Consider the following 25,329-nt stretch of genomic DNA (forward strand, 5'->3'; position numbering starts at 1 on the left):
CTTTTGGATCCCAACTTTTAGGGAGGGATCTTAAGATTTTAGTTACTAGTTCAAAGTTAGTAAAATCTTTACCAAGAGCTTTGAGTCCATTGATGACATTCGTAAACCGGGTGTACATGTCTCCGATGGACTCACTTGGTTTCATTCGGAAAAGTTCATAAGAGTGCACAAGGATGTTGATTTTGGACTCTTTCATTCGGCTAGTGCCTTCATGAGTGACCTCAAGAGTTCTCTAAATATCAAAAGCCGAATCACAAATTGAAACACGATTAAATTCATTTTTGTCTAGTGCACAAAACAAGGCATTCATAGCCTTTGCGTTTAAAGCAAAAACCTTCTTCTCCGATTCATTCCATTCGCTCATCGGAAGAGAAGATTTTTGAAATCCGTTTTCAACAATAGTCCAAAGCTCGAAATCCATGGAAACGAGGAAGATCCTCATACGAGTCTTCCAATAAGTATAATCCAACCTATTAAACAAGGGTGGACGTGTGATAGAATGACCCTCATGTATGCCGGAGTAACCCATCTCTCTTGGGTATCAAACCAAATATGAGAGTGAGCCTAGCTTTGATACCAATTGTTAGGATCGGAGCGGCACTAAGAGGGGGGGGAGAATTAGTGCAACGGTAAAGTATGATAAACTTTTGATGATTTAAACACTTTCGGAAACTTCGTACGATAAAAGCAATGTTTTCGTTTGAAACCATTTCGATTACGTTCTAACTTGAAGGGATAAGTAAGATGGAGATAAAGAAGTAGAGCATTAAAGTGCAAATGGTTTGCAGTAATATAAATAACAATAAGTAAATGCAAACCAGAGTTCACGTCGATTTTACAATGGTTCGGTCAAATGACCTACATCTACTTGCGAGGACCCTCTTCGATGAGGCTCCCACCTTCCACTAGCAAATCTCTTGACGGGGAAGGATAAATACCCCTCTTACAACTTTTTACAAGCGGTTCACTCTCTTATAGATTTTCAGCAAGAAAGAAGGAGGTGAACACTAGAAAATTGAAAACAAGACTAGCAAAGACTTTTCTAAGACCTTTCTATCAATCAATTGCTTCTCAAAAAGTTGTAATCTCGGCTGAGATTTTAGGGGTATTTATAGGCCTCAAGAGGATTCAAATTTGGGCTCCAAGTTTTGAATTCTGTTTGGTTCCCGGTGCTGGTGGCGGTGCCACCGCCTGTCAGTTTCTGACACTGACCGTGGACTGGTGGTGCCACCGCCCAACCAAACGGTGCCACCGCTTGGCTCTCGGGTGTTGGGCGGTACCACCGCCCAACTCTCGGGTGCTGGGCGGTGCAACCGCCTAGTCTAGCGGTGCCACCACCAGACCCTTCGGTTCACTGGTTGGACTTCAAATTTAGCCCAAACCAAGTCTAATTTTGGGCCTAGTTGGCCTCTAACTAGGATATAGGATTATCTATTAATCCTAATCCTAATTACAAGTGAACTACATAACAAAACAAACATCCTAAGCTTGTTTTCAACCGCGAACATTTAGTATTGTTTCGGCGAGCTTTCTGACGAACTTCTTCCGACGGACTCCCAGCAAGCTCCCGATCTTGTGATGACATTAACGAGTAGCCAAGCCTTCTCGGTGATCTCCATGAACCTCCGACGATCTCTTCGGCGAACTTTCGAAAATTCCGACAGGTTTCCGATTTCTTCTCGGTTGGTTCCGACAACATCTCCGACGATTCTTCGAACTCTTAAACGTCCATCGAACTTGACTTCGGTATTCTTGCTTTGTGTTTTCTAGTTATTGTAGTTAATCCTGCACACTTAACTTAATAATATGGATTAGATCAATTAACCCATCAATTGATTTTATCGTCAAAATCCGAGATTCAACAAAAGGTTCTCTCGTGAGCCTATGAAAAGGAGAAAATAGTGTAAAAGGGTAGTCGATCTTCGCCCATTAAAGAAAGATCGGTATTGGAAGCCGTTGGCCTCGAGTAAAGAGGAATCGAGAGTGGATGTAGGTCACGACGACCAAACCACTATAAAACTCAGTTTGTATTTACTTTAAGCTTTTTACTTTCATTGTAAACTACTTTACATACGACTTTCACTATGCTTACGAACGTGCATTCTAAGTCAAGCTTATTTCCGATATCCGCTTTTATCGAACGAGATTTTTGAATCGACATAAAGTTTTATTATAGCACTAGTTCAAACCCCCCTCTTAGTGCCGAATCGATCCTAACAAAGGATCGAATCTTTTGTCAAGGGCATGAGTCAAGAGTTTGCAGTGAGTTTAATGGGTGAACTAACTTTTTTTTTAGGCTTACAAATCAAACAACTTAGTGATGGTATTTTTCTTCGTCAAATAAAATATGCATTAAACTTGCTAAAACGATTTAATATGGATAATTCAAAGGCTATTAATACTCTTATGAGTACCTCCACTAAGCTAGACATCGACGAAAGCAGATAAAACTTTGATCAAAAAACTTATAGGGGTATGATAGGTAGTTTACTATACCTCACTACAACTAGACCAGACATCATGTTTAGCAGATGCTTTGTGCTAGGTTTTAATATAATCATAAGCTATCTTATCTTAAAGCAGTTAAAAGAATTCTTAGATATCTTAAAGGAATCACTAATCTAGGATTTTGATATCCAAAATCTGAAAACTTTGAATTATTGGCTTGTGGTTAAGAATATATCGATCATAACGAGACATTTAGTTTTTAATGAACTCGTTAAGAATCATCATGACATTAGTGACTCATTATGAGTTTGAGTTATATCATAATGATATGAAAATATTTTTTTAAGATCTAACTGTATATGGGTTACTCTAAATGATTAATAACGAAAATGAAATAAATATAAAGTTTGGTATGCAAATTCATGAATCCATTTATGACCTTAAATAAGCTTCAAGATAATGATTCTTGATGTCATTATTTTCATATTTAAGAAAAATACTATTGATCAGTATTTATATTAATGGGAGCAAGTTTATTATATTGGTCTTATATATGGATAATATTTTATCTTACTAATAATGATCTTGGTTTATTATACTGAATCAAGAAATTTGTTACTAAGAGTTTTATGATGGTTGATATGAATGGGACATCTTATTAACATTGAGTAATTTAAGGATAGACCTCAATAATTATGAAGACGGTCTTAGAAAGGATATATCAACCGAGTCTTGAAAAGATTTAATATATAGCTTTGTTTAGTAAATCATAAAAACAAATTTTAGTCAATAGTAAATACTTTAAAATGACTTAAAAAGAATATGAAAAAGAACATATTCCTAACGTAGTTGGAAGTTTATGCTCAAGCCTCTGTCGGAAAAGATATCAGTTTTATAATTAAAAACTAGGTATATATTGGAGTTACACAGAAGTAAAAACACTAAAGGACTGCAGAGAAAGTAATAAGATATCTGGAATGGACAAAGGATTATATGCTCATATGTATGAAATTATATCAACTTAAAATAATGGTATTTTTTAAATACTGATTGAATAAATTACCTCGCTAATAAGAAGTCCACATTACTATCTATATCCATTAGAGGGGTAATTTATTATTATTAATAATAAAAGTTGATTTTGTGGCATGTTTTGAGGCTACTAATCAAACTTTTTGATTGCGAAATTTTATCTTAAGACTTCGTGTAGTCAGACTCAATTGCCAAGTCGTTGAAGATATTTTGTAACATTGCAGTAGTTTTCTTTTCTAAGAATGACAAATACTATTGCATCTCTATGCATTATGGTATAAAATACTTAATGGTTAGAGAAGAGGAGTCCAGAAACATCTAATGTCAATTAATTACTTGAGTTCCACTGTATTGATTGTTGATCCATTCACTTAGGACTTACAACATAAAGTATTTTGAAAGAACATGTTCTTATGATTGGGTTTGTGAGCAACCCATAAAGGATATAGTGATGCATGTTTGAGTGAATAATATAATTGACATTCTTGCTTACGTACTTAAAGTTATTTGTTTCTACTATCCTATTCATAATTATGTATGTATATATCATGGTTGAATATGATGACAAGATAGTCTTGACAAGACAAATTATGGGGGTTATTTTGAACTACATTAGGAATACTAACAGTATTATGGTACATAAAAAGAAGTATAACACTAATGGCATACAACCGCTATGACTCATAATGTTAGTCAGACTTAATGTAGTATTATTATATTTATTAGACTTATTAGCCTATTTTTAAAATTCGTGCGTGTATATAGTTTTTCTAAAAATTTCAGAATCAAATTAGGTCAAATTATTTTTAAATAAATTTTATTTATTTATTTTTATTTTAAGATTTTTGTATCTTACCAATTAATGGGCCAAGTGGGAGAAAATGAGCCTCTAGGTGCTAAAATGAGATACACTAAAAGAGAAACATCTCAATGCAATTAAGAGATTAAAGTTTTTCTCTCAATCTCCCTAATCCATCAATCTAGGTGGTCCTATGAAAAGATAGGAAGAGAGGAGAAGGATCTAGTTCTCCTAGTTCTCCTTACATATTGATATCTCAAATCCGTTGGGGTGCTTGTAGATCAGATAAGATATACTCTTCTGAACAACAATAAAAGGTACGTATATTGTTAGATCTAATTTTATTTGATTTTAATCTTGGCATAAAAGTTTTTTCGTATTACAGACAGCATGATTACAAATTTTATGCTAACACCTCTCCCATGAATTCTTCCTTACTCTTCTCATAAAAGATGAATTTTATGAATTTTTAGTGTGTGATGATTACTTGCAAGAATGGCAATTTGATTTCACATAGATATCTTGATCCTTTTCGTGAATCCCTTCTCTTTATTAAAATTGAAGCATGATTTACTGAAACTCATTTATTGTTTTGAATTTGACTTAATTCAAATCATTTCATAAATTTGGTTCTTAATGGATTCTCTACTTACATTTCTTCCTCTACTTCTTTTTTTTTATGACAAAGGAAGAAAGAAACTTGCACATCTAAAGAAGAACCAAAAAGCCCTTGAGTAAAAATATTAGCTTATCCAAAAAGGTTGTCATGAAAAGTTTTTGCTTACCTTCATTGCTTTGGATAAATTGATGTGAAACTTGCTTAATTTTGTTTACCACACTTGTATTGTTGAATGGTTCACCTTTTTGTTGATGACAATGAGAGAGAAATATGGTAAATTGATGACAAATTACTATTATGAATGTTTGAGATAAATGTATAAAATGTATCTTGTCATAAATGCTTGAATGTTTTGCGAATGATTGAAATATAATTGGAATCGTCAAATACGTCGCAACACATCGCAAATACTTGAAACATATCAAAATGTATTTCATATGCATTATAGATGCTAGTCATAGGTGCCCAACAAGCCAATCACGTGAGTGATGACACGTGTGACTTGACATGCAGTCTTTTTGCTTATTATATTTTGACATTTATCACTTTATATTGCCTATTGCATATATATATATATATATATATATATATATATATATAATGATGTCCTTGGATTTGTGTAATGAGAATCAGATCATGATAATGAGACCGATTCGCCTTTAAACACATATCATAAATAATTCCGGTCATAAGTTACTCGGGAGGGACATCGAGATAACCGGACAGACTAGTGTGCTATATACCTATCCATATATTGGATGCAGCTAGTCTCATTGCTACTCGTGTGGGAATACTAGGAATACAATATAGGTGCTCATTGGAGAATGAGTTCACTGATTGATCCAATTACGAAATATTGGATGATTAATGATACCTTATTGTATGACAATGATTCTATAGTCCCAATGGTGTATCTGGTCCTTAGACTCAAGACACCAAGGATGTCCTGTATGAGTGCTTCATTCTTTGATACCGGACTAGTATAGTCGGATGTCCCAGATCTAGTATAGTCGGTCATCGAGAGTGGCAGTCAACCTTACGAGGGCTATTGAGTGTCGATAGAGGATCATCCACTCTCGGTGTCATGAGAGGAATAACTCATGTGTTCTTGCTCAAACAAATCCGTGACCAGGATCATTCGAATTGAGAGAGAAAGAGTTCTCCGGGAAAATCCGATTAGAGTAAGACTCGAGTAAAAATCGTATGGGTTTGATAGCACCATGCCCAGTATACGGTCTTTGGGATATTAGATGGATGAAGGACTATAGGTACATAGTAATTGAGGACAAACAGGTCCAATGGATTGGATTCCCCTATATCGTCTAGGGACTACAACGTAGTGGCCTAGTACATTCGCAGTCGATTAGTCAAGTGAATTATTATAGAGATAATAATTTATTGAGCCAGAAGAAGTTCTGATAGGTATGACTCACCGCCAGCTCGATATTGGGCCTAGAGGGTCACACATATATGGTAGGCTTTGCGATGAGTAAAAGTTGGGATATGAGTTATCTATCGGATCTCCTATTTTATTGGATATCAAACAAGCCGCTGAATTATTGGATCCCATAGACGAGATCCAATAAAAGCCCATGAGAGATTATTGGATAGAGATCAATTAATCTAAGAGGCTTGGGTAGTTGGATGAAGATCTAATACCCAATAGGAGTGGATCCATTAGAGTTAAGTTGATAGGGGACCTCTATAAATAGGAGGGATTCAGTGGTTCATAGGCAAGAGCTTTTGCTTGCCTCTCATATTCTCCTCCCCCTCTCCACCTCAAAGCATGCCTAGAGTTTTGAGGAGCATCATCACAACCCTACTGTGTGGATCACCGCTAGAGAGGAGGGCAACAGGTTGGAGGTAGGTTGCGCGGTTCATCAAATATATCTAAAAATTTGGTAAGTAAAGGAAGTAGATTTGGATCTTTAAATTATATTGGCTCTCCCTTAGTTTGTTGCTCAAGTTGTACCAAAAAGCCATTGCATGCTTTGTGCAAGACCTTCTCCATTTGTTGTGTGCAAATCATCGTTACGTCGCCCAACCGTTTCTGTGCAATATCACTTATTTCCTCTTACTATAAAATTTTATAATTAGTTTCACAAAATTCCATGAAACATCACCTAATATCATCAACCATTCAATTCTGAGCATGGCCTCATGATCATCAAGAGGGAGGAGGAAGAATTATGCAATTTTCTCTTGGTCCTACAACAATAGTTTCACCTATGGGCACCTATGATCACACTTCAAAATCCGTCCATCAGTGACCTTAACGTCAAACTTGCTGTAATTCTCGATAGGTAAGGTCATCCAAACAGCAACCTTACTGTTAGGAAGTTATTAGTGCTGCCCATGTCGATGAGAATAGTGATCGATTGTTATTTGAGAATGCCTCAAACTTTCATCATTTGTGGGTTTGAGTAGCCAGCTAGTGCATGTACTGTAATGTCGGTCGGTTGTAACTCTTCTTCGGCATCTTCTTCTTTATGTTCAAGACTCTCTTCTAAATGATCAATGACCTATTCTTCTATTGGTTCAATCATAAGAAGTTTCCCTTTTCTACAGCGATGCTCCCGACTCCATGGCTCGTCGTAGTGCCAACATAACCCCTTCGCAAATCGCTCCCAAAGCTCTTCTCTTGTCAACCTTTTTAGTGCAGGGACTCGGTTGACAGTAGGGAGGGCTGAGGGCTTTAGTATTGCTGGTCGAGGAGTGACCCTAGTCCTCCAAGCATCGTGGTTCAATCGCTTCTCTTGAAATCGTGTAAGAGAGATGGCTGCCATAAGCGTGTATGGTTGTCACGCTTTAACTTCTTCCCGGATCTCCGATTTCAAGCCCTCAATGAAGATTCCCAATAGTTGTTTTTCAGATCAATCATGAGTTTGATTAGATAGCCTTTCAAATGTGGTTTAGTACTCCTGAATGGTGGAGGTTTGTCGGATCTTTGCTAGTTGTCCATCAGTGTTCTCGTAATCGGTTGGTCTGAAGCGGATCAGTAGTCCTTCTTTGAATTTTTGCCATGAGAGGACTCTTTGAGTGTGTTCAAACCAATCAAACCACTGTATGACATCCCCTTCAAGATGTATAGCCATAATTTCTACCATATATATGTAATATCCCTCACATTTGAAATTTATTAATAAGGATTTATTTGTAAATCAGAGGACTAATTTGTAAATATAGAAATTTCAAGGACTGAACTATTAAGTTGCAAAAAAAAAAGGAAAACCAAAAATTTTGATTTTATCCCACCGCCCCCCATGCTCTCTGTTTCCTTGAAACAGAGAGAGGAGCTATGGGGCGTGAGGAGAAGAAGAAGAGAAGTAGAAGGAGAAGAGAAGAAAAGAAGAAGAAGAGGGAAAAGAAGAGAGGAAGAAGAGGGAGAAGTGAAGAAAAGAAGAAGAAGAAGAGAGGGAAGAGGGAGAGGAAGGAAGAAGGGAAGGAAAGGAAGAAGGGATGGAGAAGAAGGGGCTGCAGCTGCAGCAATGGCAGCTGCAGTTGGAAGAGAAGTAGGAGAGGAAGATGAACAGGGGAGGAAGAAGAGGCTGCGGTCGTGGCTGAGGCTGTGACTGTAGCAGTGCAGTTGGGAAAGAAGAGAAGGAAAGGAAGAAGAAGAGAAAGGAAAAGGGAAGAAGAGAGGAAGAGGAGAAGGGGAGGTAGCTACGATAGTGGCAGCTGTAGTCGGAAGAGAAGGAGAGGAAATAGAGCAGGGAGGAAGAAGAGGCTACGGCTGTGGTGGCTGCGGCCATGGCTGCGACTACGGTTGCGGCAGCGGCTGCAACGTTGGCTACGGTAGCTGTGGCAGCGGTGGTGGCTGCAGCAGCTGCTTTTGGGAAATAGAAAGAAAGGAAAGGGGAAAAAAAAGGGGGTTGTGGCCGTGATTGCGGCTGCGGTGTTGGTGGATGCGTCTACGACAGTTGTATTTGGGAAAGAAAAAGTAGGAACGAGAGAAGGGAGGAAGGAAGTAGTGTAGGGGAAGAGGCTACGGTTGTGACAACAGCTGCGGTTGTGGCTATGACTGTGGTAGTGGCAGTGGCGATGGCTGCGATAGCTGCGTTTGAAAAAGAAATCAAAGGAATGAGAGTAAGAGAGAGCAGGTGACAATGCCTCAATGTTCTGTATGACCTGCAGTTGTGGAGGAAAAAGAGAAGACATATGTAGAACACGAAATAGGGAGAGGACACGGAGGAAAAGTATAAGGATTTGGGCTGACACCTTCTTTGGATCTTCGGATGAAAATATTTGAAAGGCAAGTGTTCTGATCCTTCCTATTGCAAGCTTTCTAATCTTTTCTCTTGCAAGTGTTCCGATCCTTCCTATGACAAGCTTTCTAATCTTTCCTATTGCAAGTGTCATGATCTTCCTTATTGTAATTTTATCTCTACATTTGCTTTGAATATGAGGAACTTTGAATTGTTCTAGTCTTGCATTTGATATATCTCCTGTTTAGATGTAACGATTCAAATCTGTGCAACTTCTGAGATTCTAACCTTTCTATCTTGTTATGGTTATAACTTTATGTATTAACCTCTGATTTGGACAAAATTTATTTGATCAGAATATAGACTCATAAACCTTTCTTTTCATAGTTTATTTTAAGAGTTCAGAGTTAGTTTGTCTACCCAAACATCTGTTTCAAATGAGCCTACAGATTCTACAAAATAGGGATTGTAATTTCTGACCTTTTGATACCGAGCTACCTATAAGTCGATGTTGGAAACTCCAATTTGTTCAAAGCTTATTTCATTGTAAACTAAACATGTAGATCTTTCTTTGATATATGGATTGAAAGATTTAGAGTCCAATTACCTGCCCAGTTTTCTATTGAAACTGACCCTGTGAATTCTGTAAAATTGAGATTTGTTCTTTGATCTTGGGTTACTAAATCTATTGTAACTCTTTGATGGAAACTTCGATTCATACGAGACTTATTTTATCTAAAAATAGATTGAAATATCTTTCTACAATATCTTTCTTGAGTATATTGGAGCACAATTGATAGTTTGAATCAGTTATTCAATGTGCCTCTCGAATTCTACCAGAAATCGAGCTTTGGTCGATTTCACATATTATGGTTTCATTCATTTGGAAATTGATTTCATCTAACCTTCTTATTTGAATTGAGCTATATGTGATTGCTTAGAATCCTTGTATTCTCTTGTCCTTAAAATTATTGCATTCTTGAAAACTATTGTGTAACGTTTATGCTATATTGTATTGACTCATATAGGCACATTTATATCCCATTGTTCCGCATTTGCTTTCGATATTTGCCTATTCCAGTTTCATTCTTTTTGATATTAAATTCATCTAACCTTTATATTTGAATTGAGCTATATATAATTGCTTGGAATCTGTGTATACTCTTGCTTTCATTTCCTTTCAAATCTGAATATATTTGTGAAAGATTATTGCTTGCATCGTATTGACTCAGAAAGGCACATGTACATTTCGTTGTTCCGCATGTGCTTCCGATATGTCTCAATTTATTGTTCATACTGCTCTTTGTACTCTAGTGTTGTGGGATAATATGAACCTTTACCTGAAATGGTAAAGGGTATATGCTTAGAGCACGCAAAGCACTAGATTATGTTTGGTGGTCATTCAGAAATGGATGGACCATATTATGTTTGGAATCCCACTTCACATTCTATCTATTTGATATAAAATTCAGAGCTAACCTAGCACTTTGGCAGGGTGAGAGGGCTCCAGTAGGAAAGGACTACCTGTGGATGTAGTCGAGAACTCATCACGCCGTGCAGCCACCATTGAGTTAAACCTCACATGCACTATGCTAGGATACGACGTCTGAGCTTCTGTTTCGTATTTTGTATTGATATGCTCAAAAATATTTCCTATGCCATTGATATACTTCAAAATGCTTCACATACCATTGATATGTTCTGAAATATCCTATTTGCCATTGATATGCTCCGAAACATCTCGTACGCTATTGATATGCTTCAATTACTCTACGCTCCATTTGTTATGAACCAAATATGTTATGAATGAAATGACATTTGCGATTCTATATCTAATGAGATGATATCCTTCAATCTCTTGGATTCTATCTTGCATTGTGATATCTTGTTTGTTTGAAACTGTCCCTTCTCGTGCTAGATATGCTTTATCACTTGTTAAGCTGTTTTTAGCTCACTCCATTGTTATATAAATCTTTCAGGTCAGCTTGTCTCTCTTTGAGATGTTTGAAATTGGGTTGAGGCAGTGGAGAGCTATTCAGAATTATGGGCAAGTCTTGTTGGTTATTATGTTATTGTTGTATAAGCATAGTTTGTATATAATGAAAAGTTGTCAATGAACTGAAATGGATATACCTTGTAAAAGTGTTAGAAGATCTCTCTTATTTAAAATTTCGAAATGTTAAATCTAGTTTACGATGATATAAATTACTTAGCTTGTGGATTTATAAATGTTGTTCATGTTTGTTAAGTTGGCTTGGGTTGCTATAAATGTGAATTATCGAGTGATGCGATATATGATTATAAACTGCATATGTTTTATAGATATGAATTTGATAGAATATTTTTAAGTGTCCTCAAATGTTAGTTTGGATCCTAGATTAGTTTGTGATGAAAATTTTAATATTATCGATATTATTTGAGGGGGCGCGATATAGGTGGTATCAGAGCATGGTTTAAGGATTACTGAAATATTTGATATGTTAACGTGCAAAATATATTGAGGTCTAGTGAATTATAATGATTGGTGAAAATTTTCTTTGATGCATTTTAGGAATCTAGGATGATGAGGACATTTGGTCCTCGTATTTCATTTGTTTCTGATTAATTAAGTGGGATGAAAGGGTTTATTGAAGATACTAAATCAGAATAGCGCAATGAAAGCATGGCAGACCTTATTTCATTGGTGGTAGAAAAATGGATGATGCAAACAGAGAAGATATATGATGTACAAAATTGTTCTAATGATCAAAAGATTTCATTTTCCACCTTATATTGAAAGTAGAGACTGATTATTAATTGCAACAATGAAAAGAATTTTTGGAGATCAGTGGCAAGAATGATAAGGACAAGTTTACCAATAAAAATATGATTGGAAATGAATCAGAAAGTGATAACAAGAGGGTCAAGACATTTGGATTTGAAAAGGAAAGTCACCACAAAAGACTTAATCATGTATGATGCAAGTTAAATTATGAAACAAGTTTGTGTTTGTGGGTGACTAGAGTCTATTTTGCTTATGGAAAGTTGGATTATCAAATAAAATACTGCCCTTTGAACAAGAAGAAAGAGTTACTACCTCTTAAATCATCAGCCCATGTTAGAGTGTATGCTATCACTAAATATGATTCTAAAACTTCTGAATTAGTAGTTGAAGGTATTATGCATATTTATGAAAGAAATACAAATATTTGTTTGACAATGGGTCCTATCTATGATTTGATTCGTAATATTTTGCTTATCACTTGGGCATTCAACCTAGACCACTACATTATGTGATATATGTAAATACAATCATTGGAGATTCTTTGATAACAGACTTGAATCTGGTCCTCTTGTCTGATTTTATTGGAGAACTTGAACTTTTTGCTGATTTAGTTCTCCTAGAGATTTGGAGTTTTGATATTATACTTGGTATGGATTGGCTATCTTCCTATCATACCAGTATGGATTGGTATATAACAAATGATTAATTTTTGCATATTTGATCAGTCGATCTTTTATTTTTAGAGTATTGGATATGATTTATCTCATTGCCTAATGTATCCTAAGATGACTTGCTTGGATTATCTCCAAATGTGACTTTGCTTTTGATTTGGTCTTTGGGATAATCCCAATATCTAAGCCTCTCTACATAATGACATCATTTGAGTAAGTGGAATTGGAAAAGCAACTATAAGGACTATTAAATGAGGATTTTATTTGGCTTAATATTTCATCATGGGGTGCTCTCGTGTAAGTTAAAAAGATGGATGGAACATTGAGACTTTACATTAATTTTAGACAATTGAATCAGGTGACAAAAAAAAAAGAGTATTTTCTAAAGTAACGACTTGTTTGATTAACTGCAGGGTACATAAGTATTTTCAAAGACTAATTGACGGTCGGGTTACCATTTACTGAGGATCAAGGAGGAGAATAGTTCGGTCACTCTTGGATAATTGTGTAATTGTATTGTATTGATGAAACTATTTGAGAGCAGGAGGAGGAAATAAAGAAATCATAATCCTCATCTTTTCATCGATTGAGCTATGACCAATTTAGATGACTAAATTTTCTTTTAAGGGGGGGAGAGTGTAATATCCCTCACATTTAAAATTTATTAATAAGGATTTATTTGTAAATCGGAGGATCAATATGTAAATATAGAAATTTTAAGGACTAAACTGTTAAGTTGTAAAAAAAAAAAAACCGAAAATTTCGGTTTTATCCCACCGCCCCCCACGCTCACTATTTCCTTAAAACAGAGAGAGGAGCTGTGGGGTGTGGGGAGAAGAAGAAGAGAAGTAGAAGGAGAAGAGAAGAAAAGAAGAAGAAGAGGGAAAAGAAGAGAGGAAGAAGAGGGAGAAGAGAAGAAAAGAAGAAGAAGAAGAGAGGGAAGAGGGAGAGGAAGGAAGGTTCCACGGCTCGTCGTAATGCCAACAATGACCCTTTGTTGATCGGTCACATAGTTCTTCTCTTGTCAATTTTTTTGGCCACAAAGGATGGCTAGGAACGAAAGGAGGTTTATATGCCACGGGCCTAGGAGAGGTTCTCATCCTCCGAGCATCTTGATTGAGCCATTCTTCTTGTATCCGGGCGAAAGAAATCACAACTGTCACGGTATGGGCCTGCCGTGCCGTAACCTCTACTTTTATCTCTAGCTTGAGTCCTTCGATGAATATTCCTAACAATTGATGATTAGTCCAATCACGAGTAAGGTAGGATAGCTTCTCAAACTTGGTTTGGTACTCTTGAATCGTAGAGGTTTGTCAAATCTTTGCGAGTTGGCTATCGATATTTTTATACTTCATAGGTCCGATATGATTCAATAGTGCATTCTTAAATTGATTCCATGTCGGAGCCCTATGATTATATTCCAGCCAATTGTACCATTCAATAGCATCTCCTTCAAGGTGGATGATAGCAATTTCAACTATAGCATCATCTAATGTTCGGTAGTAGCGAAAGTAATGTTCGACGCATGAAATCCATCTCGACGGGTCTCCTTCTTCCCATTGTGGGAAGTCCACCCTAATGCGTGGCTGAAGCAGGTCCTAGGGCTCTGCCTCCTTCTCTAGAGGCTTCTTTAAACTCTCTCCTCTCTAAAATTTGGTGGGACTCGACGGTTATTCAATTCTGAATTCTGCAAACAAAATGCGCAATTTGTCCTCCAAGCATAATTCAAGTAGTGATTCAATCCGAGATTCAAATGATTCAAATTTAGTATCAATTGGATCCTAAGAAGCTATAGCATATGCCTATAGATCAAAGATGTCCCTATCTTTTTTCTGTTGATTGGTTATTGGCATGGGGTGGTGGAAGGTTCGAAAAAATTAAGGATCACGTAAAGGTACTGTAGCAGATTTTTACGTCTAAAGTGTAGCAATTTGGATGTAAAAGATCATTTTGGTTTATATTGAGAATTTTTTTGATGAAACGAAAGGGAAATCCATTGTTAGGAAGTGTCAAAGCTATCATAAAAATTTCGTAAAGATTTTGATAGAAAAAATACAGTAACAAGATCAAACAAACTGTGCTATGCGGTTGGAATTCTATAGTGCATCTTTCGTCATAGAGATGAAAAATTTGCAATAAAAAGTTTATGCAGCAATATAGGAACAATTTTTTTCTTTTGGATATTTGAATAAGGATAACTAAATTACAACTGTAGTAAAGTAGGGAATGAAAACTTGTTGCAATTCATGGGGAGATCAAAGGAAGATTCGCGGTGGTGGAGATGATGGTGGAATTCGGTGATGATCTTTTAAGCAATTGTGGGAATTGCTTTGGGTGGCTGTAGAGGGCTGATCGATGGTTGTGGAAGGCCTGTGGGATGCCAAGAACGCTGTTTTGATACCAAGTGTTAGAACCCTTATGGATTCTAAGCTTGGGGTTGATCTCTTTAGAAGATTGATCTCCTTAGAACTCTATAGGGGTTCCTTCCTCCAGGTTGCTGCTCAAACGCTGCTAAAAGGATTCATCTATTTATTAAGAAAATAGGATGAATACATGACTATTTATAGAGCTTCAAAACCCCAACTCCTAATAGGACTCCTACTCAAGAGTCCTAGTTCTAACCAACTCCTAATGCTTAACCAAGAAGCAACACCTCTGTTTCCTATAGGCGGAAACAGAGGAGAGGAGGTGTGGGGCATTGGGGAGGAGAAGAAGAAGAAGAGAAAAAGAAAAAAAAAAGAAGAAGGTTGTCTGCGGCATGGGCTGTAGTGAGAAGGTGTGGGGTGTCGGGTAGGAGAAGGGAAGAAGAGGAGAAGAAGGAGAAGAAGGAGAAGAAGAAGAAGAGGAAGAGAAAAAGTAGAAGCGGGTGAAGTGGCGGCACCTCTGTTTTCTGCAGGAGGAAACAGAGGAGAGGAGGTGCTGTGCATCGGGGAGAAGAAAGGGAGAAAGGAGAAGAAGAGAAGAATAAGAAAGGAAGGAGAAGGAAGAGGAGAAGGGAAAGAAGTAGCAGCGGTTGCGGCTGTGGCAGGGAAAGAGGGAGAGGAAGGAAGAAGGGAAGCAGAGGAAGAAGAGAAAGGGAAGAAGGGGCTGCGGCTGTAGTGATGGCAGCTGCAGTTGGAAGAGAGGAAGGAGAGGAAGATGAAAAGGAGAGGAAGAAGAGGCTGCGACCGTTGCTGAGGCTACGACTGCAGTAGTGCAGTTGGGAAAGAAGAGAAGGAAAGGAAGAAGAAGAGAGAGGAAAAGGGAAGAGGAGAAGGGGAGGCAGCTGTGGCAGTGGCAGCTGTAGTTAGAAGAGGAGAGGAAACAGAGCAGGGGAGGAAGAAGAGGCTGCAGCTGTGGTGGCTGTGGCCGTGGCTACGACTGCGGCTGCGACGTTGGCTGTGGTAGCTGCGGCAGCAGTGGTGGCTGCAGCAACTGCTTTTGGGAAAGAGAAAGAAAGGAAAGGGGGAAAAAAAAAAGGGGCAGTGGCCGTGATTGCAGCTACGGTGGTGGCGGCTGCATCTGCGGCAACTATGTTTAGGAAAGAAAAAGTAGGAACGAGAGAAGGGAGGAAGGAAGTAGTGCAGGGGAAGGGGCTACGGTTGTGACAGCAGTTGCGGTCATGGCTACGATTGTGGTAGTGGCAGTGGCGATGGTTGCGACAGCTACGTTTGAAAACGAAACGAAGGAATGAGAGTAAGAGAGAGCAAGTGACTATGCCTCTATGTTCTGCATGAGCTGCAGTTGTGGAGGAAAAAGAGAAGATTTGCTTTGTATATGAGGAACATGAAATAGGGAGAGGACACGGAGGAAAAGTAGAAGGATTTGGGCTGACACCTTCTTTGGATCTTCGGATCAAAATCTTTGAAAGGTAAGTGTTCCGATCCTTCCTATTGTAAGCTTTCTAATCTTTCCTATTGCTAGTGTCCTGATCTTTCCTTATTATAATTTTATCTCTAGATTTGCTTTGTATATGAGGAAGTTTGAAATATTCTAGCCTTGCATTTGATATATCTCCTGTTTAGATGTAACGATTCGAATTTGTACAACTTTTGAGATTCTGACCTTTCTATCTTGTTATGGTTATAACTTCATGTATTGACCTCTGATTTAGACAAAACTTATTTAATCAGAATATAAACTCATAAATCTTTCATTTGATGGCTTGTTTTAAGAATTCAGAGTAAGTTTGTTTGCCCAAACTTCTGTTTCAAATGAGCCTACAGATTCTACAAAACAGGGATCGTAATTTCTGACCTTTTGATACCGAGCTGCCTATAAGTTGATATTGGAAACTCCGATTTGTTCAAAACTGATTTCATTAGAAACTAGACTCATAGATCTTTCTTTTGATATATTGATTGAAAGATTTAGAGTCCAAATGCCTACCTAGTTTTCTGTTGAATCCGACCTTGTGAATTCTATAAAATTGTGATTTATTCTTTGATCTTAGGTTACTAAATCCATTGTAACTCTTTGTTGGAAACTTTGATTCAAACGAGACTTAATTTATCTGAAAATAGATTAAAATATCTTTTCACAATAGCTTTCTTGAATATATTGGAGCACAATTGATAGTTTGAATCATTTGTTAAATGTACTTCTCGAATTCTGCCAGAAATCGAGCTTGGGTTGATTTCGCATATTCTGGTTTCATTCCTTTGGAAATTGATATCGTTTAGCTTTCTTATTCAATTGAGCTTTATATTACAAATTAATCCTAACCTTAGTCGGCCTCTTCTCCTTTTTAATAGGGGTTGGTTAGGTAGGTTTTACATGAATTCTTCTTTCAATGAAACTCAATTAGGACTCTCCTGGCTAGAGTCCTAACACTAATCTAGGGCTAAGTTGGGTTCATTAGGAGGTTCATTCAATGACCCAGAGTTAGGTTAGGTAGTGGCACCACTAGACCAAGTAGTAGAATTTCCTATGAGCTAGAACCTATGAAGTGTACATTTTTCGGAAGACCCGACGGTGGTACCGCTAGTGTTAGGCGGTGGTACCGCTAGTGTTAGGTAGTGGTACTACCCATATTGGTGGTAGTACTGCCAGTACATGGTCTCCCATGTGTCAGGCGGTAGTACCACCTAGACTAGGTGGTAGTTTTGCTAGTTGTTAGTTTGGCAAGCGGTGGTACTGCCCAATACTAGCAGTGGTAGTGCCAATACCTCAAAAACCCAAGATAAGACATTTTTTGGCTCCATGTTTGAAGCCATTTGGGGCCTATAATTATGCCACTCTTCCCTATTTGAGAAAGCACAAAAAGAGAACAAAAAGCATTGTGATTCTGAGTTATAAAGTTGTAAAAAGTGAAACTTGGGCTTATTTTAAGAGAAGTGTGAGACTTGTAAAGTATCTCTCCTAAACCAATGAAAAGGAGAAAAGAGTTGTCGGAGGGTAGTTGGTTTTTGCCCATTAAAAGAAGATCATTAGTAAACACCAGTGGCCTCGACGAAAGAGGAATTAGGAGTAGACGTTGGTCTTAACGATCGAACCACTATAAACTCAGGTTGCATTTATGTTCCGCTCTACATTGCTATAGCTTTCTGAGTTAATTGCTTAGTTCACTTAGTCTAAGTCTAGCACACTTCCATTATTAGTTTTCATCGAATGAAATTTTCAAACCGATGTTTTTTTTATGAAAGCATTAATTCACCCCCCTCTCTTAGTGTTGAAATGGTCCTAACACAAACTGCACATCTGATAGAACCCCAGAGGAATTCTCTATAGATTGATCTTTGAGGGGGATCAACCCTTGGAATACTATTGGGGTTCCACCCTCTTAGACGTCAGCCAAATAACTACAATTGTAGATAGATCTTATTCTCAAAGAGATGGAGGCTACATACTTACATAGGGCTCCAAACCCTAGTATTAGGGGCTACTCCTAAGTGCATTACCCCTTTTGCCCTCAACCCTAGCCAACCAACCCAGTAAAAGGGAAGCCGAAAGGCCTAAATATAAACCCTAGCCACTCTTCTTTATAGGACAGAGGTGGCTAGGTGGGGTATATTACAATCTCACAAAGTTTTTATTAGCTACTTTTTAGTTGAGTAGGACCCAACCTTGCTAGGGTCCTATCAAGCCCACCCTCTTAAATCAGCCTTGTCCTCATGGCTGAGGTTCCAAGAACTTAGGGAATCAGATTTTGAGCTCCTCATATGATTCCAATATAGTGTCTTCGAGTGGTAAATTATTCCAATGCACTAGTACTTCAGTAGAGGGATGTCGGTGAGGCATCATGATTCTACATTCGAGGATGTCTTGTGGTTGGGCTTGAATATCTCTATCATCAGTGGTGTTGTTGGGTAGTTGGATTTGAGGTGACTTGTGTTCTCCTAACTTGGGCTTCAAACATGACATGTGGAATACATGGTGAATTTTGTCATCCTCAAGCAATTTAAGTCTATATGCCATGGCTCCAATACGCTCTATGATCTTATAGGGCCCATAAAAATATGGGGATAGCTTCATGGAGGCTTGTGTGCTGATGGAGAGTTGCTTGTATGGTTGTAGGAAATGATAAACCCAATCTCCTACTGAAAATTCTCTTTCATTTCGTCATGTGTTGGCTTTCTACTTCATTCTAGCTTGAGTGGTAGAGAGATTATCCTTTAGCAGCTATAGGAGTTTGTCCCCATAAATTAAATCTTGGTTGACCTGATCTACCTTGGCCGAGCCAATTACATACTTTAGAATCACAAGGGCCGGCCTACCATACAATGCTTCATATGGGGTACATTTTGGAGATGAATAATATGTAGTATTATACTACCATTCGACATAGGGAAGCCATTTCGCCCACTCCTTTGGCCGGTCACTGGCGAAACACCAAAGGTATGTCTCTAAACACCTGTTTACCACCTCTATTTGGCCATTAGTTTATGGATGATATGCTGTGCTCTTCTTGAGTTTGGTGCCTTATAACTGAAATAACTCGGTCCAAAATTTATTGGTGAAGATCTTGTCACGGTCATTTATAATGGACCTTGGCATCCCATATAGTTTAACAAAATTTTCTATGAAAATATGAGCAATACTAGTAGTAGTGTAGGGATTTTGCATAGCACAAAAATGAGCTTATTTCATAAGTTGATCAACCACCACGAGGATGTGCTTTTACCTTTGGACGGTGGTAGCCCTTCAATGAAGTCCATGGAGATGTTAGTCCACACCGAGTCCAGTATGGGTAGTGGTTGTAGCTTCTCTATGCTCGTCTGATCCTTCGATGTATCTCCCGATTCATCTGGCCCAATGCTTAATCATTGACATCGGCCCAACTTCGATTCTTCTTGAATCTCTTTGCCTTTCTCAAAATCTTTGTTAGTCCTGCATTGTTAGGATCAAGAGTGGCACTAAGAGGGGGGGAGGGGGTGAATTAGTGCAGAGGAAAAATTTTTCGTTTCAAAAGTCTTCATTTCGATTAAACCCGATTTCAAAAATTATTTCGTAAAGATTCAACAATCTCTCTCTTTTTTATGATGATAACCAATTGGTGAAGGAGTTAACCTTAACTCCCCTATCTATATGCCATACAAACTTGAATTCACAACCTTGAATTTAAGCTTTGATTTAGAAATCACATGCATTGTGCATCACCATAATTTCAAGTCATCAAGATATTAAATGCACAATGACTTCATGCATGATATCCTTTCATCATTCTTTGCATGAAATATCATCATTATTGCATTGTAGCATTCAAAAGTTCACAATATTAAGAATCCGATAATGCATCCTTTGTATGATAAAGATATCACAACATCATAGAAATTTTCAGCATTGAAGAGATCACAATATCATAGAAATTTTTAGCATAGAGTTTCAACATCAAAGTAAACATTTTAAGATTACAACATCAAAGGAAACAACATAAGATTCCAACATCAAAGTAAGCATAATAAAAGAGAGGGATTTCATCCACTTCTCCCCCTTTGTCATCAGCAAAAAGACATACACAACTCATTCTGGTAGTGGCAAGTCAAAATGTCTAAACAAGGTATTAAGCTGTTGATGAATCTGCTACAACTTAGTTAAAATTTGACCTTTACATTGTTCAAATCTATCTTGACGTTGTTCAAATCGATCCATTCGAGTCCCTTTGTCATCGATAGATAAAGGGGGGACTTGCTCTATTGGAGTTGTTGCCTCAAAGGGACCAGTAGGAGGAGATTGATTACCCCTAAATATTGGTGTTTCGGGTTTTTGTTCAGGTGGAAGGTGATCAATCCTTCTAGGTAATCTAGTCCATATCCCATTTCTGAATATATACCTTAATCTTCAAAGTAGGTTTCTATTTATGACATTAAATCTATCTAGTTTCATAACTTCTTTATTAGGTGGGATAACTATGTCATAAGGACATGTATTAGTTCAGGTGGAAGCATCATATCCTTTTTCGATAGTTCAATCATATTTTGTTGAATTAGGTAGTCAAAACAAATTTCATGTCCTTTCATAATCCAATACATCGTTCCTACTTCTATTTGGTTAACTTCATCATGATGATATTATTTTGGAATTATAATGCTTATCAAGATGTGATGAAGTAGTTTATTGTTGAAAGGTAATAAATGTTCACAGCTTTTAAGAAGAATAGATAAGTTAGGATTACCAAAAATTATTCCTAAGGCATCAGTATAAGTAGTCCCAACTGATTCTTCATCCCATTGTCCTCTAAAATAACAGCCTTTTTCTTTCTCCGTAATTCCTATGAGGTTGCAAATTATGCTATCCAAAATGGGTATATGATGTCCTAAGAGATATGTAGATACCCTTTTGTTTTCATCTACATGTAAATTGTTGTAAAATAGCCTATCAATTCTAGGATAGATAGGTTCACTTATTTGAAGGATTAGGAGAATGTCTAGATTAGCAAACAATTGAATGAGTTCCAAATCACTTAATTCCTCTAAATCAGCATATTTACCTTTATGAATATTTCTAGACTCTATAGATGAAAATTTAAGAGCATGTTGATGAGAATCGAAAAGTAGGGAGTCATAATTTTTATCTAATCTCCTCTTCCTTTATCCCTAGAGGATCTTCTAGAACTCATAGAGACTACAATTATGAAGACAACTAAGTGGCAAAAATAAGTAATACAAAGGGGAAATCAATTTGGTATAGTGATTACCTTAGTAGTTTTTCCTTTTTGTGATTTCCAAAAGGATGTTGGAGATTGATCCTTGTTTTAGTAGAAAGTGAGGAATTTAATTTTTTTTTTTGTTGCTGGAGGGAGAGCAAGATATTCAAGAGTTTTGGGGCACTTAGAATGGGTTGAGGTCAGTTTTATCATCGGCCCTAACTTGTTCTATTTATTAGGTAGGTTGCGGGCGGTGGCACCACTAGTTAAGCGACACTACAGCCTACCACCCATGACAACTGGCGGTGCTACCACCAACTGGACAGTTCTATCTCCTACCACCCATGACAACTGACAGTACTATCGCCAACTATGCGATGCCCCAACCTACAAGGAGTGAGCACTGCTCCAATTATGGTGTGTTGTGGTGCTGACATTGAGTGGTTCCATCTTGTAGGATTTTTATCATTGTAAAGTGCACTGTAACATCCCCCATTTTTAAAAATGTAGTAAAAGGTTTGTTTGTAAAAATAAGGATTATTTAATAATTATTTTATATTAAATGATATTATATTAAAATTTTATAGCTAGGGACCTAAGAATAAATGTTAGAAGTTTGATATAATTTATGAAAGATTCAGATTTAAGTTAAAAAACAAAAAAATTGTGGACATGTGTCACTAGCTAACCTAAGGTTGGTGCCACTTATCTTTGCTCTAAAGATGACACCTAGCCCCTTTCATGCATGCATGACACTTTGCAACTTTTGTATCAGCCAAAACCCAAATAATTAGATGAAAGGTTAAAGAAAACAAACCTGAAGAGATGCAGCCAACGTGAGTTTGAGAAAAGAAGAAGAAGAAGAAGAAGAAGAGCTTGAGGTTTTTCATCAATTTTCCCACATTTAGGATACAAATAATTTTAAGGCAAGTGTTCTAACCCCATCCCACAGTAACCTTAATCTCTGTTTCCATTTTTATTCTGCAAAATTTGAATGATTTTAATGGAGAACCAGACCTTCTTTCGTTTTGATATAAAGCTATGAATCTGTAATTTTTCGGTAATATGATCTCTATGCAAATTTTCGATCATAACATTTTGTAATAAACTCTGATTTAGACAAGACCTATTCCATTTGAAAGTAGATAAAAAATATCTTTATTTTGATACTAAGATCGAATGATTTGGAGTTTAAATGCCTACTAAGACTCCTGTTTAAATTAACCCTATAGATTCTGTAAAATAGTGACTGAAATTTCTGACCTCTTATTGCTTAACTACTTATAACTTTCTGTTGTGAACTCAGATTCATACAAAGTATGATTTATTCAAAGCTAGACTCAAAATGCTTTTTGTATATACCTGATTTGAAATTTTTGGAGTACAATTGATAACTAAAACATCTACTTTCATCGACCCTATGGACTCAGTAAAACAGAGCTAATATTTTCAGACCTTTAGCTACGAAATTATTTGTAACTCCCTGTTGTAAATTTTGATTCTTGTAAAACTTGATTTGCTAAAACTAGATTGACAAAGATTTCCAAGGACACCTATTTTGTATAAATTGGAGCATAATTGGTTATCCAAATAGTTCGTATAATGTTCCTATCAAATTATGCCAGAATCGAGCTTTGGTCTATTTCTGCTTTCCTTGTTTCTTCTCTTTGGAAATCGATTTTGGCAAAAACTCTTACTTCAGTTAAGCTTTACATTATTACCTTAAATTCCTGTGAACTTTTATCATTTATTTATTTGTACATCTGCAGCTATCATCTAAAGATCATGTTTGCATCGTAAAGATTCGGCACATGCATCCCATTGTTCCGCATTTGCTTTCGATATGTGCCTCTTCCAGTTTCAATTCATTGGACATTGAATTCACCTAACTTTCTTATTTCAATTGAGCTATATGTGATTTCTTGAAATCCTTGTATGCTCTTGCTTTTGTTTTCTTTCAAATCTAAATACATTTATGAAAGATTATGTTTGTATCGTATTGACTCGAAAGGCATATGTACATTTTGTTATTCCGCATGTGCTTCCGATATGTCCCAATTCATTATTCACAATACCCTTTTATACTCTGGTGTTTGTGGGATTATTTGGACCTTTGCCAGAAATGGTAAAGGGTATGTGCTTAGAGCTCGCGATGCTCTAGATTATATTTGGTGGTCATTCAGAAACGGATGGACCATATTATCTTTGGAATCCCACTTCACCTTCTATCTATTTGATATGAAATTCAGAGCCAACCTAGCACTTGGGCAGGGTGAGAGGGCTCGAGTAAGAAAGGGCTACCCGTGGATGGAGTCGAGAACTCATCACGGCGTGGACCCACCAGTGAGTTAAACCTCACATGCACTATGCTAGAGTACGACGTTTGAGCTTCTATTTCGTATTTGTTCTTTGATATGTTCTGAAATGCTTCTTATGCTTCCGAAATATTTTCATATGCCATTAATACGTTCTGAAGCATTTCATTCACTATTGATATGTTCCGAACTATTTCATATGCCATTGATATCCAAAATGCTGCTTACGTCATTGTTATGCCTTGAAATTGCCATATGTTATCGATATACTCCTTATGCCAATGATATACTCCAATTATCTTTCCTCGATTGTATGAACAAAACGTACTTCGAATGAAATGATATCGTAATTCTGCATTCATGATATCCAAAATTCTCCTTACGTCTTTGTTATGCCTTGAAATTGCCATATGTCATCGATATGCTCATTATGCCAATGATATGCTCAAATTATCTTTCCTCGATTGTATGAACAAAACGTGCTTCGAACGAAATGACATTGTAATTCTGCATTCAAACAAAACATGCTATTGTTTCATCTTGTATCTCTGCTTTGTATTTTGATACCTTATTTGTTTAAATCATGTCCTCTTTGCTATGGATATGTTAGTCACTTGCTGAGCTTTATATGCTCACCCCGTTGATATATAAATTTTTCAGGATAGCTTATCGCTCACTAAAATGTGTAAATTGGGTTGAGGCAGTGGAAGGCTAGAAGATTTTGGGGCAAATATTTTGTACTTGATAGGTTGATGTTGTATAACTTCTTTTTGGGTGTAATGAAATATCAATGACAAATCTAGATTGATGTATCTTGTAAATATTTGAAAAGTACCTCTTACGTCAGGATTTTAGAAATGTTAAGTTTAAACTATGTACTAATATAAACATGTAGTACATGTTGGTTTTGTAATTGCATTAATTATCGCGCTTATGGATTTATGATATAGTTATGGTTTAGTTAAGTTGCTTTTGGATTTTAATAATCATCTAGTGACATGATGTATGATTATAAACTGCACAGGTTTTGTGAATTGTGGATTGTAGAGATGAATGACTTGAATGTTTTTCTTAGCGACCTCAAATGTGTGATTGGATCCTGGATTATTTGTTGAATTATAATATTATCAATCTTGAGTTAGGTTCACACCTCCTAAATGAGAATTAAATTCGGAGGGGCGTGATAGAGTTGGTATCAGAGCATGGTTTGAGGATCACTGAAATATTTGATATGTTGACGTGCAAAATATATTGATGTCTAGTGAACTATAGTAATTGGTGAAAATTTTCTTCGATGCATTTTTGGAATCTAGCATGACGAGGATATTTAGTCCTCCTACTTCGATAGCTTTTGATTAATTAAGTACTATTAAAGGGTTGATTGGGGTTATTAAATCAGAGTGGCGTAGTAG

Source organism: Musa acuminata, chromosome BXJ3-3 (assembly GCF_036884655.1).
Source record: "Musa acuminata AAA Group cultivar baxijiao chromosome BXJ3-3, Cavendish_Baxijiao_AAA, whole genome shotgun sequence".
Lineage (NCBI taxonomy): Eukaryota > Viridiplantae > Streptophyta > Magnoliopsida > Zingiberales > Musaceae > Musa > Musa acuminata.